Source organism: Camelus ferus, chromosome 5, assembly GCF_009834535.1.
Source record: "Camelus ferus isolate YT-003-E chromosome 5, BCGSAC_Cfer_1.0, whole genome shotgun sequence".
Classification (NCBI taxonomy): Eukaryota; Metazoa; Chordata; class Mammalia; order Artiodactyla; family Camelidae; genus Camelus; species Camelus ferus.
Genome location: NC_045700.1, coordinates 26077473 through 26097407, shown reverse-complemented (window position 1 = coordinate 26097407; position 19935 = coordinate 26077473). Strand labels below are relative to the sequence as shown.

At 36.2% G+C, this 19935-nt stretch overlaps 1 long non-coding RNA gene across 1 annotated transcript in view; it reads right to left on the bottom strand.

Annotated features, from left to right (window-relative positions):
* LOC116663615 overlaps positions 1-19935 on the bottom strand; it is a 108200-nt gene that overhangs the window by 82785 nt on the left and 5480 nt on the right. The window lies entirely within an intron of this gene.

The following is a 19935-nucleotide window of genomic DNA, read 5'->3' as shown; positions in this document are numbered from 1 at the left end:
CCTCTATCTCATAGGATTTTTTTCTAAAAATACTGTTCTTATGGTCAATTTTATATTTAAGTATAACTTCATATTTTGTGACTGTTCAAGAAGGTATGTGGTGGAAATAATGGGGATTCAGTTTTGGTATACTTGAGTAGAGTGAAACTGCCTTTACAGAATGGATTTATAATAGGTCTTCTTAATTATTAAAATAAATTATGGCAGAGATAAACCTACACAAACAGATTTGATCATTTGTTTCAGATTTCTATTGTGCTGTGGTAGCCCTGGACAGTCTCTCAAATAGATGGCACTCACCAAGCGCCTTGGCCAAGTGCATTTATCAAGGGATGATTTGTCTTTTCCTTAGTGGTTTAAAGAAAATTTAGGGATCACTATAGTCACCAGAGGCCAGTTCCCAAGCCTTGTAAGACATGTGGAGATAAAAAATTTTAAAAAGAAACAACCAATCAAAAACTTATGAGTCATTATGTGAACTAAAATTGTGGGGGTAAAAGTATAAAAAGGAAAAGGAGAAAGCCTTTTGTCATGTTTGTTATAAAGAATAAATCAATTTATTTTCCTACTATTATAGCCTTTTTGCATCTCTTTTCTGGATGATTCCAAGAGCTTCCTAAAATGTCTCCCCCTTTCTACTTTGATTAATCCTTCACACTGCCATCAAATTGTGGTTCTAAAATCAAATATGATCTCGACCTGTTCCTAGTTAAAAATCTCTGCATGACTCATATCGATTCTTTTTGACAGGGTATAATTCTTTAATTATCTGACCTCAAACTATACTTGCAGTCACATTTTCTGATCTGCCATCTTGTGGACGTCATGAACCCCTCACAGAATCAAACTGCTTCTTTTTTCTCCAAATACACACTTCAATGTACATCTGCACTTTTATGTTCAAGTCTCTTTGCTCATAGTTAGTCCTCCTGGAATTATATTTCCCCCCTCACATTTTCCAAGGGTCAGACATTTATTCATCCTCAGGTTGCCAGATTAGCAAAACAAAAAAAAATTAAAGGACATCCAGGTATATTTGAATTTCAGGTAAACACTGAATAAATTTTTAGTATAAATAAGTCCCATGCAGTGATTTTACACACTCCCAGTTGTAACTAGAACAAATAATGTCAATAAAATGTGGTGTCTCTCCCATAAATAAGACTTTGAACTTTGTATATATTCAGTTTTTAATCATATTAGCTAGTAGAAGTTCTGATACATAAAAAAATACTTTTTGTTGAATAAAAATTTATTGCATTTTACATATTAATATTATGTTAACATACATAGGTATTTCTAATAGTGAATAAAAACACAGATAGTGTGTTGAACTATCAGATCCACTTGGATTAATGAAATAACCACAGGGCTTTGACAACTACTACACAGCATGAACTGGATTTAATATGTACTAGTTAAGAGTTCTGGCCGGATAGCCTAGCTGTGATATCTGACCTTACTGCCCAATGACTCAGTTTCTTTAACTGCCAAATGAGGATAATGAAACGAGGATAAGATGTGGCTACTAGGGAAGATTTAATGGATTAATAGATGTAAATTTCTCAGGAGTGTATGCAGCAAGTTCTACATAAAAATGAGCCTTTATATCAACCTCAGGTACAGACATCAAAAGAATCACTCTCAGTGATCTTAATAGCTGTGAATATAAATGTCTATGAGTCTAAAGCAAACAGTTTTTTGGGTCTTCCTTTGTTTTTTTTAAAGTTTTAATATATTTTTATTGAAGTACCTTCTGATTGTTTTTTCTCTTCCTCTCTCTGCTCTAAGGCCCAAGACAATGGCCCATATAGACAACATAAGCAGGCCCAGGACCTCTGCTTAAGGTTGGGTCAGCCAGTGGGTAGACCTGGCAGGAAACCAGAGGAGAGTGTGCTCAGGAAGTGTATTTCACTGGCACTGTGGCTTGTGGGGTTCAAGGTCCCAAGGTCAGGTCTAGGCAGGGACCCTGTCCATGTGGTACCACGCCTCTGGATCTAGTAGCCACCCCTCAGGCCTCGCTACTGTGGTGGTTGTCTCACTCTTATCAGCCCCAGGGCTCTACTCTGCCTGACAGTTTCAGTATGCTTTGCCTACATCTTTGAGAGAGTTCATTTATTAAACTCTTCCTAAGTGTTCTCATTCACTTCTGCCAAGGACCCTGGCCAAATAGTACTTAAAGGAAGTAATATGATTTCAAAATCTTACAACTTACTTTGCTTGTCTGCTATATTTTCTTATTGTCAAAGATATTCAAACACCTCCATTGCCAAAATACTTTGATTATTTTTATCATGGTCACTGCAACTGGCTATTTGAATTGTACTTCATCAAAATATTATTTTCATTTTATGGCAATCAATTTTTTAAAACTGACAAATTGAGAAAGGCAGTTGTTTCTGGTGGTGCTGAAACTAAAGCAGCCTTCTCCTGATATTAGGGCCATGATATGGAGATTAACTTAATAGTTATGCATTGCCTTACCTAGAAACTTAGCTGCTAAAACAGTTACTTGGATCCTGGCAGAATGTATTTAAAATAGAATTTTACTGTCTACAAAATGTATTTGCCTATTTTGACAACTCTCTCAAAATGACTAAAATTGTCTCTTCAAGGAACAACTATTTTAATCCACAATTTAAAAAGTTGGTGAGTTGTATATGAATGAAAGTAATGGCAAAAGGGTAAGAAATAGGATTTATTTTCTTTGTATTCCCTGAAGTGTTTTGCCCATAGTAATGACTGTCAATTACATATTTATATATAAATTAGAGAGAGAACAATATTTATATATATATATTAGAGAGAGAACCAGAAAATGATAAACTTGATGTCTGAGATTTTATGAGTCATGGAAATTTTGTTGCTCTGATTGTACTTATAAATGTATTGTTTTGATCAATGCATTGAAGTGATTTGTACTTTTCCATCTGTAAAATGGGGTATATAGTGCATATACTTTTAAGTAGAACATTTAGGGAGGGGCTTCAAGATAGGATGTGGAGCTCATCTCCTCCTATAAATACATCAGAAATACATCTATATCTGGAACAATTTTTGCAGAATATCTACTGAACTCTGGCAGAATATCTTATACTAGCATAGGTACAAGAGGACTCTCCATATAACTAAGTAAGAAAAAAAAAAGAAAGAAAAATAATTGGGACAGGATGTACACCTGCAGGAGGGAGTGGAGCAGAGAAAGAGAATTCCACTCACCTTGGGAAGCACTTTCACCAGTGGGGAGAACAGCCGGGACAGAAAGGGAGCTTCAGAGGCTCGGAGGAGAGTGCAATAGCTGCTCCTCAATAGGCAGAATAGAGAGAAACCCGCGTGGAGGACCTAGGCCACCTGGGCCACCTCTCCAGTCCTAGACACGAGACTGCTGGTGTATGTGGCAGCTGGGTTCTGAAGCTTGAACTTCAGGGAGAGGACTAGGGTTGGCTGTGTGGAGAGGCTGAGTGGGTGGGAGTGGGGTATGGGCTGAAACTGGGAGTATATGCAAAGGAGCCCGGGTCTGCCATCAAACCCCACTGTTCAGTACATGAGAAGGGAGGGGTGGGACCCCACCACAGCTGTCTCCTTCTGGGCTTAACTCTTGGCCAGGGCACTTGGCTGTGGGAGGGTGGAGTTGCTGGCAGGTTGCCCCTAGGCAGAGGTACGGCCCATTCCCAGAAGCCTCATGACTTCAGAGGTAGGCTTGAGGTCTGAGCCCTATCCTGGGCAACTTTGGCAGATTTGAGCAGCCCGTGCTTTTGCAGGCTTGGCACATGCAGGCTATCGAAAGGGAGAGCTGGGGTGTGGCTGTGGCAGGCCTGGCATTGAGAGTAGGCATGCTTATGCAGAGGTGGGGCTGGGATCTGGGCTGACCCTGGAACCCACAGTGGATCCAGGTATGTGAAAATGGCCGGTTTTGGTCCCTGACATCAACAGATTTGCCCTCATGATTTTGTGAGCACAGCACCTGAGGGGCACCAGGGTAGACTGCCTGCATTCCCATGGCTGAGGCAGGGCCAAGGGCAATGCCAACAAGAGTGTACTTTGTGAGCCCACACAATGGGTTATAGGTGGCCCTACACCCCAGTGTGCACTTTCCTGTGGACAGCTCCTGCAGAGGAATTCTCACAGCTCCTCTCTCAGCAGAAGTGCTCCAGTCCCACCTACCTCATGGGAGCAGGTAGGCCCTCAACAGGGCTGTGACAACCACAGAGCAAAGAGTAGGCCCTGCTCAACATCCAGTACAGGCTCTGGTAACCACATCACCAAGCACACTCCCTACCAGGGGGATAACAGCCAGCACACACAAAGGGAAGACATGAGTCATCCATACAAAAGACAGCCCTCACAACAAAAGTATCAGACACACACAGACTACACAGGGATGCTCCCAAGTAAACACAGCCCTTTAAGACCACAAGATAACAGTTACTCCTAAATTCACACAGTAAGAGAAATATAAGTGAAACAAAAAAGTTGAGGAACCACTTGCAAATAAAAGAATAAGAGAAATTCACTGATAGAGCAAATAACGAAATAGACATCTCCAGTATACGAGAGCTTGAGTTCAAAAAGGAGATAAAACTACTGAAGAAATTAAAGAAAGGCTATCAAGAGAAATGCAGATGACTGTAAAAAGAAACTAGAAACTAGAAAGAGGAGCCAATTAAAATCAGAAAACTCAATTGCTGAGATGAAAGCCAAGCTAAAGGCAATAAATAGCACACTAAATAATGTAGAACAAATAAGTGCTAAGATAGAATAATGGAAATCATACAACAGCAGAAAGAACAGCATAAAGAAAAACAAATTAAAAAAATGAAAACCATGTATGTGATCAATAGGATAATATAAAGTATACCAATCTACACATAATAGGAGTCACAAAAGGAGAAAAAAGAAAAAAAGGGACTTAAATGTTATTTGAAGAAATCATGGCTGAAAACATTTCAAACCTAAAGGAAACAGATACACAGGTACAGGAAGCACAGAGGGTCCCAAACAAGATGAACTCAAAACAGTCCTCAAAACCAAGACATGTAATAATTAAAGTGAAAAAATTCAAGATAAAGAGAAAATTTAAAGGCAGCAAAAGAAAAACAAAGAGTTAATTACAAAGGAACCCTTGTAAGGCTATCAGCTTATAATTTTTCTACAGAAATATTGCAGACCAGAAGAAAGTGGCAAAATGTATTCAAAGAAAGAGAAGAACATGCAACCTAAGACACTCAACCCAGCAAGATTATCATTTAGAATAGAAGGAGAGATAAAGAATTTCTCAGACAAGTAAATACTAAAAGAATACAACAATTTTAGAACTATCCTAAAAGACACTGAAAGATCATCTCTAAGAAAAGAAGCAGGATTTCTGGTCAACATGGCAGAGTAGCAGGACAACAAGCTCACTTCTCCTCAAGACTACAAAAAAACCACAAGTGACTGCTAAACAACCATCAGAAAAAACAGACAAACTGGAACCTAGCAAAAAAGATCTACTTAAACTGGAAACATAAAGAGGGAACCATAGGGGGATGGCAGGAGGGGCATGATCACAATATAACCTTGCCCTGTACCCCCACAGGTGGGCAACCCACAAGCTGAAAAGTAATTAAGTTGCAGGGGCCCTCCCACAGGAGTGAGAGTTCTAAGCCCCATGTCAGGCTACCCAGCCCGGGATCCCCAAATGGGGAGGAGGAGACCCCAGTACATCTGGTATTGAAGGCCAGTGGGGCTTAACTCCAGAAGCACCATGGGACTGGGAGAAACAGAGACTTCACTCTCTTGGGAAGTATACACAGAATCTTGCATGCTCCAGGTCAAAGGGTAGAGGCAGTGATTTCATAGGACCTTGGGCCAGACTGGCCTGCTAGTTTTGGAAGGTCTCCTGGAGAGGTAGGGGATGGCTGTGGCTCACCAAGGGGACATAAAAGCTGGTGGTGGACATTCTGTGAGTATTCATTTACATGAGCTTTCCTGGAGGTTGACATCTTGATTGGATCATTAGCACCAAGACCTAGCCCCATCCAACAGCCTGTAGGCTTAAGGGCTGGGAAGCCTCAGGCCAAACAACATACTGAGTGGGAACACAACCCCACCCACTTCCTGAGCCATGAAAACCTCTAGACACAACCCTACCTACAAGAGGTCCAGGGCCAAGCTTCACCCAGCAGTGGGCAGGCACTGACTCCTCCTGCCAGAAAACCTGCATAAGCCTTTAGTCCAGCCTCATCCACCAGGCGGTGATACCAGAAATAAGAAAAATTTTTAAAAATCCCAAAGCCTGTGGAAGGAATCCACCAACACAGGCCAGACTCTACACTGGGACCTAGCCCTTGGGTCACAAGAGAGTAGTGTACTACTGGGGCACACAGGATGTATCCCACAGAGCGCCACTTCTCCAAGGTCAAGAAGCATAACTAACCTACCTAAAAATACAAACAGAAAGATAGACAATATGAGGCAACAAAGGAATATCTTTCAGGCCAGGGCACATGGTAAAATCCCAGAAGAAGAAACAAGTGATAAGGACATAGGCAATCTATCCATGAAAGAGTTTAGAATAATGATGGTGAAGATGTTCAGAGAACTCAAGAAGAGAAGAGATGCACACAGAGAAGTTTTTAGCAAAGAGTTGGAAAAAATAAATACCCAAACAGAACTGAAGAATAAAACTGCTAAAATGAGTAACACACTAGAAGGAACCAAGAACAGACTAAGTGAGGCAGAAGAACAGACCAGTGAGCTAGAAACAGACAGTGGAAATCACTACTGCAGAAAAGAAAAAAAGAATGAAAAGAAATGAGGACATGGGACAACATGAAGCATACTAATACTCACATTATAGGGGTCCCAGAAAGCAGAGAAAGAAAGAACCTGAGAAAATTTTTGAAGAGATAATAACCAAAAACTTCCCTCATTTGGGAATGGAAACAGTCACCCAAGTCCAAGAAGCACAGAGAGTTCTACACAGGATCAAATCAAAGAAAAACACAACAAGGCACATAGTCATCAAATTGACAAAAATTCAGAATACGGAGAAAATATTAAAATTAGCAAGAGAAAAGCAACAAATAACACACAAGGGAACTCCCATAAGGTTATCAGCTGATTTTTCAGCAGAAACTCTACAGGCTAGAAGAGAATAGCACGATATATTTAATGTGATTAAAGGGAAAAACTTACAACCAAGAATACTCTAGCCAGCAGGGCTCTCATTCAGATTTGATAGAGAACTCAAAATTTTCAAAGATAAAAAAGAATTCAGCACCACCAAACCAGCTTTACAATGAATTTTAAAGGAACTTCTCAAGTCATCAAACCACAAGAAAAGAGAACAAGAGAGGGGGGAAAAAAACCTACAAAAACAAACTCAAAACAATTAACAAAATGGCAATAAGAATATAGGCACTTATAATCACCTTAAATGTAAATGGTTTAAACTCTCCAACCAAAAGACATATAGACTGGCTGAATGTATTAAAAAAAAAAAAAACAAGACCCATATATATGCTGTATACAAGAGACCCACTTCAGAGCTAGAGACACATGCAGGCTGAAAGGAAGAGGGTAGAAAAAGATATTCCATGCAAAGAGAAACCAAAAGAAAGCTGGAGCAGCAATACTTACATCAGACAGAATGTATTTTAAAATTAAGACTGCTACAAGAGACAAAGAAGGACACTACCTAAGGCTTAAGGGATCAATCCAAGAAGTGGATATAACAATTGTACATATTTATGCATCCAACATAAGAGCACCTCAATATATAAGGCAACTGTTAACAGACTTAAAAGAAATTGACAATACATAATAATAGTGGGGATCTTAACATCTCACTTATATCAATGGACAGATCATCCAGACAGAAAATTAATAAGGTAACACAGGCCCTAAATAATACATTAGACCAGATGGACTTACAGCATTCCATCTAAAAGCAACAGAATACACATTCTTCTCAAGTGCACATGGAACATTCTCCAGAATCTACCACATGCAGGCCCATTAAGTTAGCCTCAGCGAATTTAAGAAAATTTAAAATGTACCAAGCACCTTTTCTGACCATAGTGCTATAAGATTGGAAATCAACTACATGAAAGAAAAAAAAAATTGTAAAAACTGCAAACACATGGAGGCTAAACAATATGCTACTAAAACAGATGGATCACTGAAGAAATCAAAGAGGAAATCAAAAAATACTTTGAGACAAATGAAAATGAAAACACAATGATCCAAAACCTCTTGGATGAAGCAAAATAAGTTCTCAGAGGGAAGTTTATATTGAAGTTTCTACCTCAGGAAACAAGAAAAATTTCAAGTAAATAACCTTACACCTAAAGCAGCTAGAGAAAACCCAAAGTTGGTAGAAGAAAAGAAATCATAAAGGTTAGATCAGAAATAAATGAAATAGAGAATAAAAAAAAATAGATCAATGAAACTAAAAGTTGGTTCTTTGAAAAGATAAACTTGATAAATCTTTAGTCAGACTTATCAAGAAAAAGGAGAGAGAATGTAATTTTATTCAAATTAATAAAATCAGAAATGAAAAAGGAGACATAACTGACACCACAGAACTACAAGGCATCATAAAAGGCTACTAAGAGCAACTATACACCAACAAAAAGGACAACAGAGAAGAAATGGACAATTTCTTAGGAAGGTACAATTTGCCAACACAGAACCAGGAAGAAATAGACAATATGAATAGACCAATTATCAGTACTGAAATCAGTAAAAAAAAAAAAAAAAAAAAAAAAAAAAAAAACCCTCCCAACAGACAAAAGCCCAAGATCAGATGGCTTTACAGGGGAATTCTACCAAACATTTGGAGAAGACTTAACATCTATCCTTCTGAAACTATTCCAAAAAATTGCAGAGGAAGGAATACTTCCAAAGTCATTCTATGAGGCCATCCTCACTCTGATATCAAAACCAAAGACATCACAAAAAATTAAATTTCAGGCCAATATAACTTAAGCATATAGATGCAAACATCCTCAACAAAATAGGAGCAAATCAACTTCAATGATGCGTTAAAAGGATCATACACCATGATCAAGTGGGATTTATCCCAGGGACACATAAATTTTTCAGTATGTGCAAATCACTCAATGTGATGCACCACATTAATAAACTGAAGAATAAAAACCATATGATCATCTCAATAGATGCAGAAAAAACTTTTGATAAAATTCAACATTCATTTATGATAAAAGATCTCCAGGAAGAGGGCATAGACAGAGCATACCTCAACATAATAAAGGTCATACAGGACAAACCCACAGCTAACATCATACCAAATGGGGAAAAGCTGAAAGCATTTCCGGTAAGATTAGGAACAAGACAAGGATGCCCTCTTTTACCACTTTTATACAACATAGTTTTGGAAGTCCTAGCTATAGCAATCAGAGAAGAAAAAGAAATAAAAGGAATCCAAATTGGAAATGAAGAAGTAAAATGGTCACTGTTTGCAGAGGACATACTACATATAGAAAATCCTGTATTAGTGACCAGAAAACTACTAGAACTTATCAGTGAATTTGGTAAAGTTTTAGGATACAAAATCAATATACAGAAATCAGCTGCATTTCTATAAACTAACAACAAAATAGCAGAAAAAGAAATTAGGGAAACAATACCACTTACCATCCCACCAAAAAGAATAAAATACCTAGGAATAAACCTACTCAAGGAGGCAAAAGGCCTGCTCTCCAAAAACCGTAAGACACTGATGAAAGAAATTGAAGATGACATAAACAAATAGAAAGACATACTACGTTCTTGTGTTGGAAGAATCAGTATTGTTAAAATGGCCATACTACCCAAGGCAATATACAGATTCAATGCAATCCCTATCAAATTTTCCATGACATTTTTCAGAGAGCTGGAACAAAAAATGTTCAATTTTTTGTGGAAACATAGAAGACCCCATACAGCCAAAACAATCTTGAAAAAGAATGGAGCAGGGGGAATCATGCTCCCTTACTTCAGACTGTACTACAAAGCTACAGTAATCCAGACATTACACTACTGTCACAAAAACAGACACATAGATCAATGGAACAAGATAAAGAGTCCAGAAATAAACCCACACACTTATGGTCAATTAACCTACAACAAAGGGGGCAAGAATTTACAATGGATAAAAGAAAGTCTCTTCAATAGGTGGTGGTGGGGGAACTGAACAGCTACCTGTAAAAGACTGAAACTAGAACATTCTTTTACACCATATTCAAAAATAAACTCAAAATGGATTAAAGACTTAAATGTAAAACCAGATACTATGAAACTCCAGAGGAAAACATAGGCAGAACACTCCTGGACATAAGTCACAGCAATATATTTTTTGGACCAGGTCCTGAACTAATGGAAATAAAACCAAAAATAAACAAATGGGACCTAATTAAATTTAAAAGCTTTTGTACAGCTAAGTATACCATCAACAAAACAAAAAGACAACCTACAGAATGAGAGATAATATATGCAAATGATGCAACCAAAAAGGGACTAATTTCCAAAATACACAAATGGCTCATACACCTTAATATCAAAAAAACAAGCAACCCAATAAAAAATGGGAAGAACTAAATAGACATCTCTCCAAAGAAAACATATAAATGGCCAACAAGCACATGAAAAGATGCTCAACATCACTAATTGTTAGAGAAATGCAAATCAAAAGTACAATGAGGTATCACCTCACATCAGTCAGAATGGCCATTATTAAAAAATCTACAAATAATAAATGCTGGAGAAGGTGTGGAGAAAAAGGAACCCTTCTACACTATTGGTGCAAATGTAAATTGGTGCAGCCACTATGGAGAATAGTATGGAGGTTCCTTAAAAAGCTAAAAATAGACTTACCATATGATCCAGAAATCCCACTCCTGGGCTTATGTCTGGGGAAAAATATAATTCAAAAAGACACATGCACCTCAATGTTCATAGCAGCACTAGCTACAATAGCCAAGACATGGAAACAACCCAAATGTCCGTCAACAGATGACTGGATAAAGAAGATGTGGTGTGTGTATACACACACACACATACATATACATAGATACAATGGATACTACTCAGTCATAAAAATAATAAAATAATTCTACTTGCAGCAATGTGGATAGATCTGGAGATTATCATTCTGAGTGAAGTAAGCCAGAAAGAGAAAGAGAAATGTGATATGATATCACTTATTATAGAATCTAAAAAAAAAAAAAAAGACACAAATAAACTACTTATTACTTATAACTTAGATTATTGATTTCTTGAATATGTTTAAGCATATTTGACTCCTTTATGATTGAATTACTGCATTCTGTTGATTCTTATTTTGTGGTTGGCTTTATTCCTTTGATAACTATGTAAGTTTAAAAAGCTAAAGTTCTAAACTCCTCTTAGAAACAATGAACAGTACATATATGTAAATTTTAAAATGGTTTTATCTCTCAAAAATAAATAAATAGAATAGAAGCAAGAATCAATAGAAAAAAAGAAAATCACAATTGGAAATGCAAAAATAACTAAAATGAACAGCAAAAAATACACATGAAGGTATAAAAAAAGAATATCAAAATTATAAAATGTCAGAGAGAGGAGTAGGCAAATGTATTTTTTTTAAGAATATGTTTAAGCTTATATGGTTACTAGTATAAAGCATGTTCACATAGTAAGCAGCAAACACACTCAAAAAATAGGGTAACCAGAAATCAAAAACATACAATAGAGGCACAAAAAAAAAAAGAAAAGAAAAGAAATCAAATATAATACAAAAGGAATCATCAAACCACAGAAAGAAAAACAAATAGAAAAAGAATGGAACTTAGAAGGAATACAAAATCACCTGGAAAACAAGGTTTAAAGTGGCAATAATACATATCTATCAATAATTATCTTAAATGTCAAAGGACTTAATGCACCAACCAAAGACATAGAGTGACAGATTGAATAATTAAACAAAAGCCTAAATATGCTGCCTACAAGTGACCCACCTCAGGGCAGAGGACATATATAGACTGAAGGCAAAGGGATGAAAAAGGTATTTTATGCAAACAGAAATGACATGAAAGCAAGGATATCAACACTTAACACCTGACAAAATAGACTTTAAAACAAAGGCCATAAAAAAAGACCAAAAAAGACACTATATAACGATAAAAGGATCAATACAAGAGGAGGATATTACACACCTTAATGTGTATGCACCCAATATAGGTATACCTAAATACATAAAACAAATACTAACAAACATAAAGGAAGAAATTGATGCAAATACAATAACAGTAAGGGACTTTAACACTCTACTAACATCATTGGACAGATCTCCCAGACAGAAAATCATTAAGGCAACAGAAATCCTAAATGACAGAATAGAGCAGTTAGACTTTATTGACACTTTCAAGACATTACATCAAAAAATCCCCCCAAAATAGAATATACATTCTTTTCAAGTGCACATGGAACATTCTCTATGACAGACCACATACTCGGACACTAAGCAAGCCTCAACAAATTTAAGAGGACAGAAATTATTACAAGCATCTTTTCTGTCCAAAACAGAATGAAAACTGAAATAATCCTTAGAAAAAGAAATGAGGAAAAAAAAGATTGCATGGAGACTAAACAGCATGCAACCAAATACCAATGAGTCAACAATGAAATCAAAGAGGAAATTTTAAAAAATACCTTGAGACAAATGACAATGAAAACATAACCACACAACATCTATGTGATGCAGCAAAAACAGTCCTAAGTGGGAAGTTCATAGGGATACAGACCTTCCTCAAAAACAAACAAAAAAACCCTCAAACAACCTAACCTACAAACTAAAAAAATTAGAAAAACAGGAACAAACAAAACCTAATTGCAGCTAAAGGAAAGAAAGAATAAAGGCTAGTGAGGAAATAACTAGAGATTGAAGAAAACAATAGAAAAAAATCAATAAAGCCTATAACTGGTTTTTTGAAAGGGTAAACAAAATCAATAAACCTCTGGCCAGGCTCACCAATAAGAAAAAAAGAGAGAGGACACAAATAAACAAAATAAGAAATGAAAGAGGAGAAATTACAACCAATACCACAGAAATACAAAAATTTGTAAGAGAATACTATGAACAATTTTATACCAATAAATTGGACAACCCAGAAGAAATGGACAAGTTTTTAGAAACATACAGTCCACCAAAACTGAATCAAGAAGAATCAGATAATACACAGATAAGTAAGAGTGAAACATAATCAATAAAGAAAAAAAAGGGGGGAGGGGGAGAGAAAAACCCCCAGCAAACAAAAGTCCAGGACCAGATGGCTTCACTGGGGAATTCTCCCACACATGCAAAGGAGAACCTACAGCAATCTTTCCCCCAAACTCTTCCAAAAGATTGAAGAGGAAGGAACACCCCTAAACTCATTCTATGAAGCAACCATCACCCTAATATCAAAACCAGACAAAGACATTACCAAAAAAAAAAAAAAAAAATCACAGGCCAATATATTTGATGAATATAGATGCAAAAAATATCAAAAAAAATTAGGAAACTGAATTCAACAACACAATAAAAAAAATCATACATTTCCATCAAAGAAGATTCATCCCAGGGACACAAGGATGGGTCAACAAATGCAATCAATCAATGTGGTAACAACCTCAACAAAAGAAAGGCCAAAAACCACACAATCATCTCAATAAATGCAGAAAAAACATCTGATAAAATTCAACATCCATTCATAATAAAAACTCCTACCAAAGTGGGTACAGAGGGACCATATGTCAACATAATAAAGGCTATTTATGACAAACCCACAGCCAACATAATACTTAATGGTGAAAAATTGAAAGACTTCCTACTAAAATCTGGAACAAGAAGGATGCCTACTCTTATCACTTCTATTTAACATAGTATTGTAAGTCCTAGCCATAACAATCATACAAGAAAAAGAATAAAAAGGGATCCAAATTAGGAAGGAAGAGGTTAAATTTTCACTATATGCAGATGGCAAGATACTGTATATAGAAAGCCCTAAAGGCTCCACACAAAACTAGAGGAGATAAACAAATTCAGCAAGACGGCAGGATATAAGATTAACATACAGAAATCTGTTGTATTTCTTTACACTAACAATGGAATATCAGAAAAGGAAAAAATTTTTTTAAAAGCAAGCTCTTTTAAAATTGCATCAAAAAAATTAAATACTTAGGAATACACCTGACAAAGGATATGAGACTTATATGTGGTGAACTACCAAATATTAAGGGAATAAAAGATGATGTAAAGAAATGGAAAGATACCTCATGCTCTTCAATTGGAAGAATTAATACCGTTAAAATGTCCATACTACCCAAAGCAATCTATATATTTAATGTGATCCTTGTCAAATTACCCATATTGTTTTACAGAAATAGAACAAACAGTGTTAAAATATACATGCAATCCCAAAAGACCCCAGAATTGCCAAAGCAATACTGAAGAAAAAAAACAAAGCTGGAGGCATAACCCTCCCAGATTCCAGACAGTATTACGAAGCTACAGTAATTAAAACAGTGTGCTACTGGTACAAAAAGAGACACATGGATCAACGGAACAGAATAGAGTCCAGAAATAAACCCACACACATACAGTCAATTGATCTTTAATGAAGGAGGTAAGAATATACAATGAAGAAAAGACAGTTGCTTTGGCAAACAGCATTGGGAAAGCTGGACAGCCTTATGTACATCAGTGAAGTTAGAACACTTCCTCACACCATACACAAAAATAAACTCAAAATGGCTTAAAGACTTAAACATAAGACAGGACACCATAAGTCTCCTAGAAGAGAACATAAGCAAAACATTCTCTGACGTAAATCTTCGCAATGTTCTCCTAGGGCAGGCTACCCTGACAACAGAAATAAAAGCAAAAATTTAAAAATGGGACCTAATTAAACTTACAAGCTTTTGCACAGTGAAGGAAACCATAAACAAAACAAAAAGACAGTCTACGGACTGGGAGGGAGAAAATACTTACAAATGATGTGACTGACAAGGGCTTAATTTCCAGAGTATACAAATAGCTTATACAACTCAGTAACAACAACAGAAAAAAGAAAAAGAAAAAAAAAAAAAAAAAAGGAAGGAAAAAAACCAAACAAGCCAATTAGAAAATGGGCAGAAGACTTAAACAGATATTTCTCCAGTGAAAACATACAGATGGTCAACAGGCGTGTGAAAAGATGGTCAGTATTGCTAATTATCAGAGAAATGCAAATAAAAACTGCAGTGAGGTTTCACCTCTCACTGGTCAGAATGGCCATCATTAAAAAGTCCAAAAACAATAAATGCTGGAGAGGGTGTGGAGAAGAGGTAACCCTCCTACACTGTTGGTAGGAATGTAGTTTTGCACAGCCCCTAAGGAAAACAGTATGCAGATTCCTTAAAAAAAAAAAAAAACTAAAAATAGACTTCCCTTATGATCCACCAATCCCACTCCTGGGCATATATCCAAAGAAAACTCCAATTCCAAAAGATACATGCACCTCAATGTTTATAGCAGCAGTATTTACAATAGCCAAGACATGGAGGCAACCTAAACATCTACTGACAGATGATTGGATAAAGAAGATGTGTTTTATAAATATACAGTGGAATACTCTCAGCCACAAAAAAGAAATAATGCCATTTGCAGCAACATGGATGGACCTAGAGATTATCATACTAAGTGAAGTGAGCCATACAGAGAAAAAAAGTATCATATCACTTATATGTGGAATGTTAAAAAGAAAATGACATGAAGGAACTTATTTACAAAACAGAAATAGACTCACAGATATAGAAAAGAAACTTATAGTTACCAAGGAGAGGGAGAGAAGGGATAAATTGGGAATTTGGGATTTGCAGATACTAATTACTTTTAAAACAGATAAACAACAAAGTCCTACTGTGTGGCACAGGGAACTATATTCAATATCTTGTAATAACCTATAATGAAAAGAATATGAAAAGGAGTGTGTGTGTGAGTGTGCGTGTAACTGAATCACTATGCTGTACATCAGAAATTAACATAACACTGTAAATTGACTATACTTCAGTTAAGAAAAAAATTAAGTAAAACATTTACTAGAACATACGAAGAAGTTTTTTTTGTGATAATTAATAAAATGATATTATTGACTATTACATATTATCAAGACTTTATATGAGAAAATTAAACTTTCAGTTATAATAATCTGTATCATATCAATTTAAAATATAGTTCTGATAAAATGATAGTTATGTTAGAAAGATAAACTCATAGAGACTCTTACCCCCATATATTCCACAGCTAACTCTGGGAATTCTTAAATTGTATTTCTTTTTTTGCCTTTGTTGACAATATTATCTTTGCTGCTTGACACACACACAAAAAAAAGCAAACCTGAGCAATTAAAAATATGAAACATAGCTTCATAAGCTAGTAAGATAACAATAAAGTCTGACGTTTCTTCTAGAACTAGTCTTAGGAACAATTCTATGCAAATTTTGCTTCACAGATATGCTTCCCTTTAGAAAGTGGCCACTAATCTTTACACTCAACATGTATTTTAATTCCAGAGGTCTTATAAAGGAAGACAATTTTTGTGATTATTCTGCAATAATATTATTTTATGTACACCAAACAATGGATGCAAACCTAAATGAGCTTTTTATTCTTAGGGGACTCCTTCCCAGACCCATAAAGTCCAAGTGGGCAGTCACTCCCTGCTCTTTGAAAGTAAGCAGATGATGGAGTCACAGACTTTTGGCAAGAGTGTAAAATCTAAGGGCCTCTGTCTGGTTTGAAGGCAGCTTTTTGCTTCACTTTTTGTGACGGAGACTAAAATGAGCTGAAATAATGCAGTTGTCAAGTGAGAATCTGTTCCAAAATTAAGATTTACTGAACCAGTAATTTCTCTGCCAGTGCACTGTATTGGTGGACATAGCAATTTTATGCTTTGGAAGAACAGCCAGAGGAAAACCAGCTGAAACAGCAGACAGTGTACCTCATTCATAACTTCACATTTTCTGGTTTTCTCTTGATGTCCTGTTCTTAATGCTGTTAGGACATGCCCTCTTACATTTTTCTACCCAATTAATTGCAATGTAGAGTTCATTCTGTGCTTTGTGATTTGATTTTTCACCTTCTTCCTAAGGAAAAAAGTTTTTAGAACTTACCCAGCTAAAATATAAAGAAGAAACTAGGGCAACAAGTTTGTTTTACTCTCATTTCTACTATGGGCAATACTGAAATAGATCCTCTAAGGCAGTTGTGGTTCATATGTAAAAGAACTGATCCAATATTAAGAAAAAAAATTGGCTAAGCGGGTGAAGGGATGTGGAGCCATGAAAAATAATCGTTCACAGAACTCCTGACAGTTTCAATCACAGGATTCCCTGCAATGACTGGAAGAAATTGCAGGGTAACTTGCTCAGGAATGATTTCCAAATTTATGCAACCCAAAAGGATGCCTTCTTTGTTGCTGATTTAAGATGTGGACCACTACAAATATACCATCATTGAATTGTTTGTCCTAAAAGGGCAAGTGTGTGTGTGTGTGTACATATACATGAAATTCATGTTTTGAGGTGAATTAAGTTTCTTTTTATTTTCTCCAAACCTCTTACTATTAAAAATGAAATTTATCTGTTAAAAATGAAATTTCCCAAGTAAAATAAACCCAATGTTGCTTTCCATCCAAGAGTTTGTAAAACTGAAGTTGAATTTAGACCATACTATAATACAAAGAGATCAAACCTTTATACCAATCCATGTGTAACTCTAAACCAAATAGCTGCAAAATAAATTGGCAACTGGCATGTTCTTTCTAATATGCTGCCAGTTAGAGCGGGGATAAACTAAACCTGGAATTTAATTACAAATGAAAGCCAAACGTATCTGAAAGAAGCAAGAAACTGGGTAAGAGTTTGTTTTTATATTATGCTGAAGCCTTTTTCTTTTCTATATCTTGTTTCCTAAACTCTCTCTTGTAGACACTAGCTTCTTATAATTTAGCTCAAAATCCCAAAAATGCCACTGACAATTAAAACAAAGTATCTGCTCAGATTATTTAAAGCCTTCCATATGAAAGCAAACAAAGAATAAAATCATTTGTGTGCTGATTTCATCTCCTTACCATCCATTCAGTCATTGTAAGGACAGATGTCTGTCTTCTGAAATGCCTGCCTTCTCTAAACCAGTGGTACCCATGTGCCCCCTCAAAAGGCAGCTTCTCCTTGAGACATCTAATAAACATACAAATCTATGATGACAACACCGGAATGACTTTCCTAGTATTGTGCAGTACCTAACTTGGACAACCACACATGTGTCAAGCTGTTTTAAACTGTTTACTTTTCTCTACCTCAGGTTTTCCATGAAGAGCTTGCATATCTCTCCCAGCTGTCTTGATGGTGATGAAACACACACTCACATTTTGAAGTATATCCTGAAAATAAAACACTCTACAAAGTAATGACCAATTCGGAACTTCACTTTAGCCACTAGTTACTAAGTGTTTTGAACCAGGTTTCATTCCACTTTCACTGGAAAGTATTACACATATTTGGTAATCAAAGTGTCTTCTAAAATTAGTTTTATTTGGGTAGTGACCACAACTCCTTTTAAGATAATTACCTAATAATCTAGTTAGAAATGTCTCATATGTGTGCCATATTCTCAAATTCCAACGGAAGCAATTCCTGTCAATTCTTGATGCATTAATGCCAAGCAACATGTAAGATTCACAGTATTTTCCAGGCAAAATAAGTATACAAAACTAAGAACTTTGTCCTCTAGACTTTTAGAAGAATTCCACAGCAAGATTTGCTGTTACAATGAATTTGTGAAACTTATAGTGACTTCCATACAGTTTGTTACACTGAAATATCCAGAGAGGGATATTATGCATTTCATAGATATAGAAGCATAGATTGCTCTATGTGTTAATCATGGCCATTTGTGTGCATTTTTTAAAAAATTTTATTACCTAGGCTTGGAGCAATCTCTGCAAAACAGACCCATAACAAACATGTAAAAATGGAATAAAAAGCACATTTCCCATAAAGTGCTTGCACAGCACAGAAATGTAAAATTTTGGCACCCAGTCAGTTTTATGTGGTATAAAAAATTTCTTATATTTAAATTCTCTGTATTTTACCAGTCTTTTTATGTAAAACCTTAAGTGGACTTGACTGTTTATCCCGGCTGATTTGGCCATGTGACGCCTTCCAGGTTGGGGAGCTCTCACTTCACTCTGTTTCCTATCAGCCCTCCTCAACTACCAGCATGTGGGCCCAATTTGTTCCTTCTGCAGGGAAAGGAGGGAGTTTGGATTTAATTTGAAGCCTTGACATAAGGTTTAATTTGCTAAAAAGGGGAGCTATGCCATTGTAAATCTTGGAGGAGACACCAAGGTGGGTAAAACTATCAGCCCAATCTATTTTAAGCACCATTTGAGGTGTTTGTTAAAGAAACCGTATTTCTTTTCCAGAATCCACTCACCTAATTGAATTGATGCATAATTGCAAATACAATTCTATTCTTTATTCTGATCAACTGTTTATTTTTTGATCGAGGGATGATGGATTATAGAAAGTTTTCATATGAAATATGGATTTACAGTAGATGCACAGATTAAACTGCATGCTATGGATATGAAATTCACAGGACAAAGCTCATCTTACGTTTTACATCTCACTACAAATAGAGAAGAAAGTGCAATTAGCTACAGTAGGATGAACTCAGTAGAGAATATTGGAAATTCCCAACTGTGAGGATTATTTAACAGAGTAGCATGTATGTGGGAAATCTTTGCTTTTCAGAGTTTTTAAAAATTAAGACAGACTCACATTGACTTGTACATTTCACTTGGGCAATTTCTTGATAAGGAATGGAGAAATGAGCTAGTTCTCACCCTTGGAGCTTCACTGCATTTTCCATCCCAAGAGCAT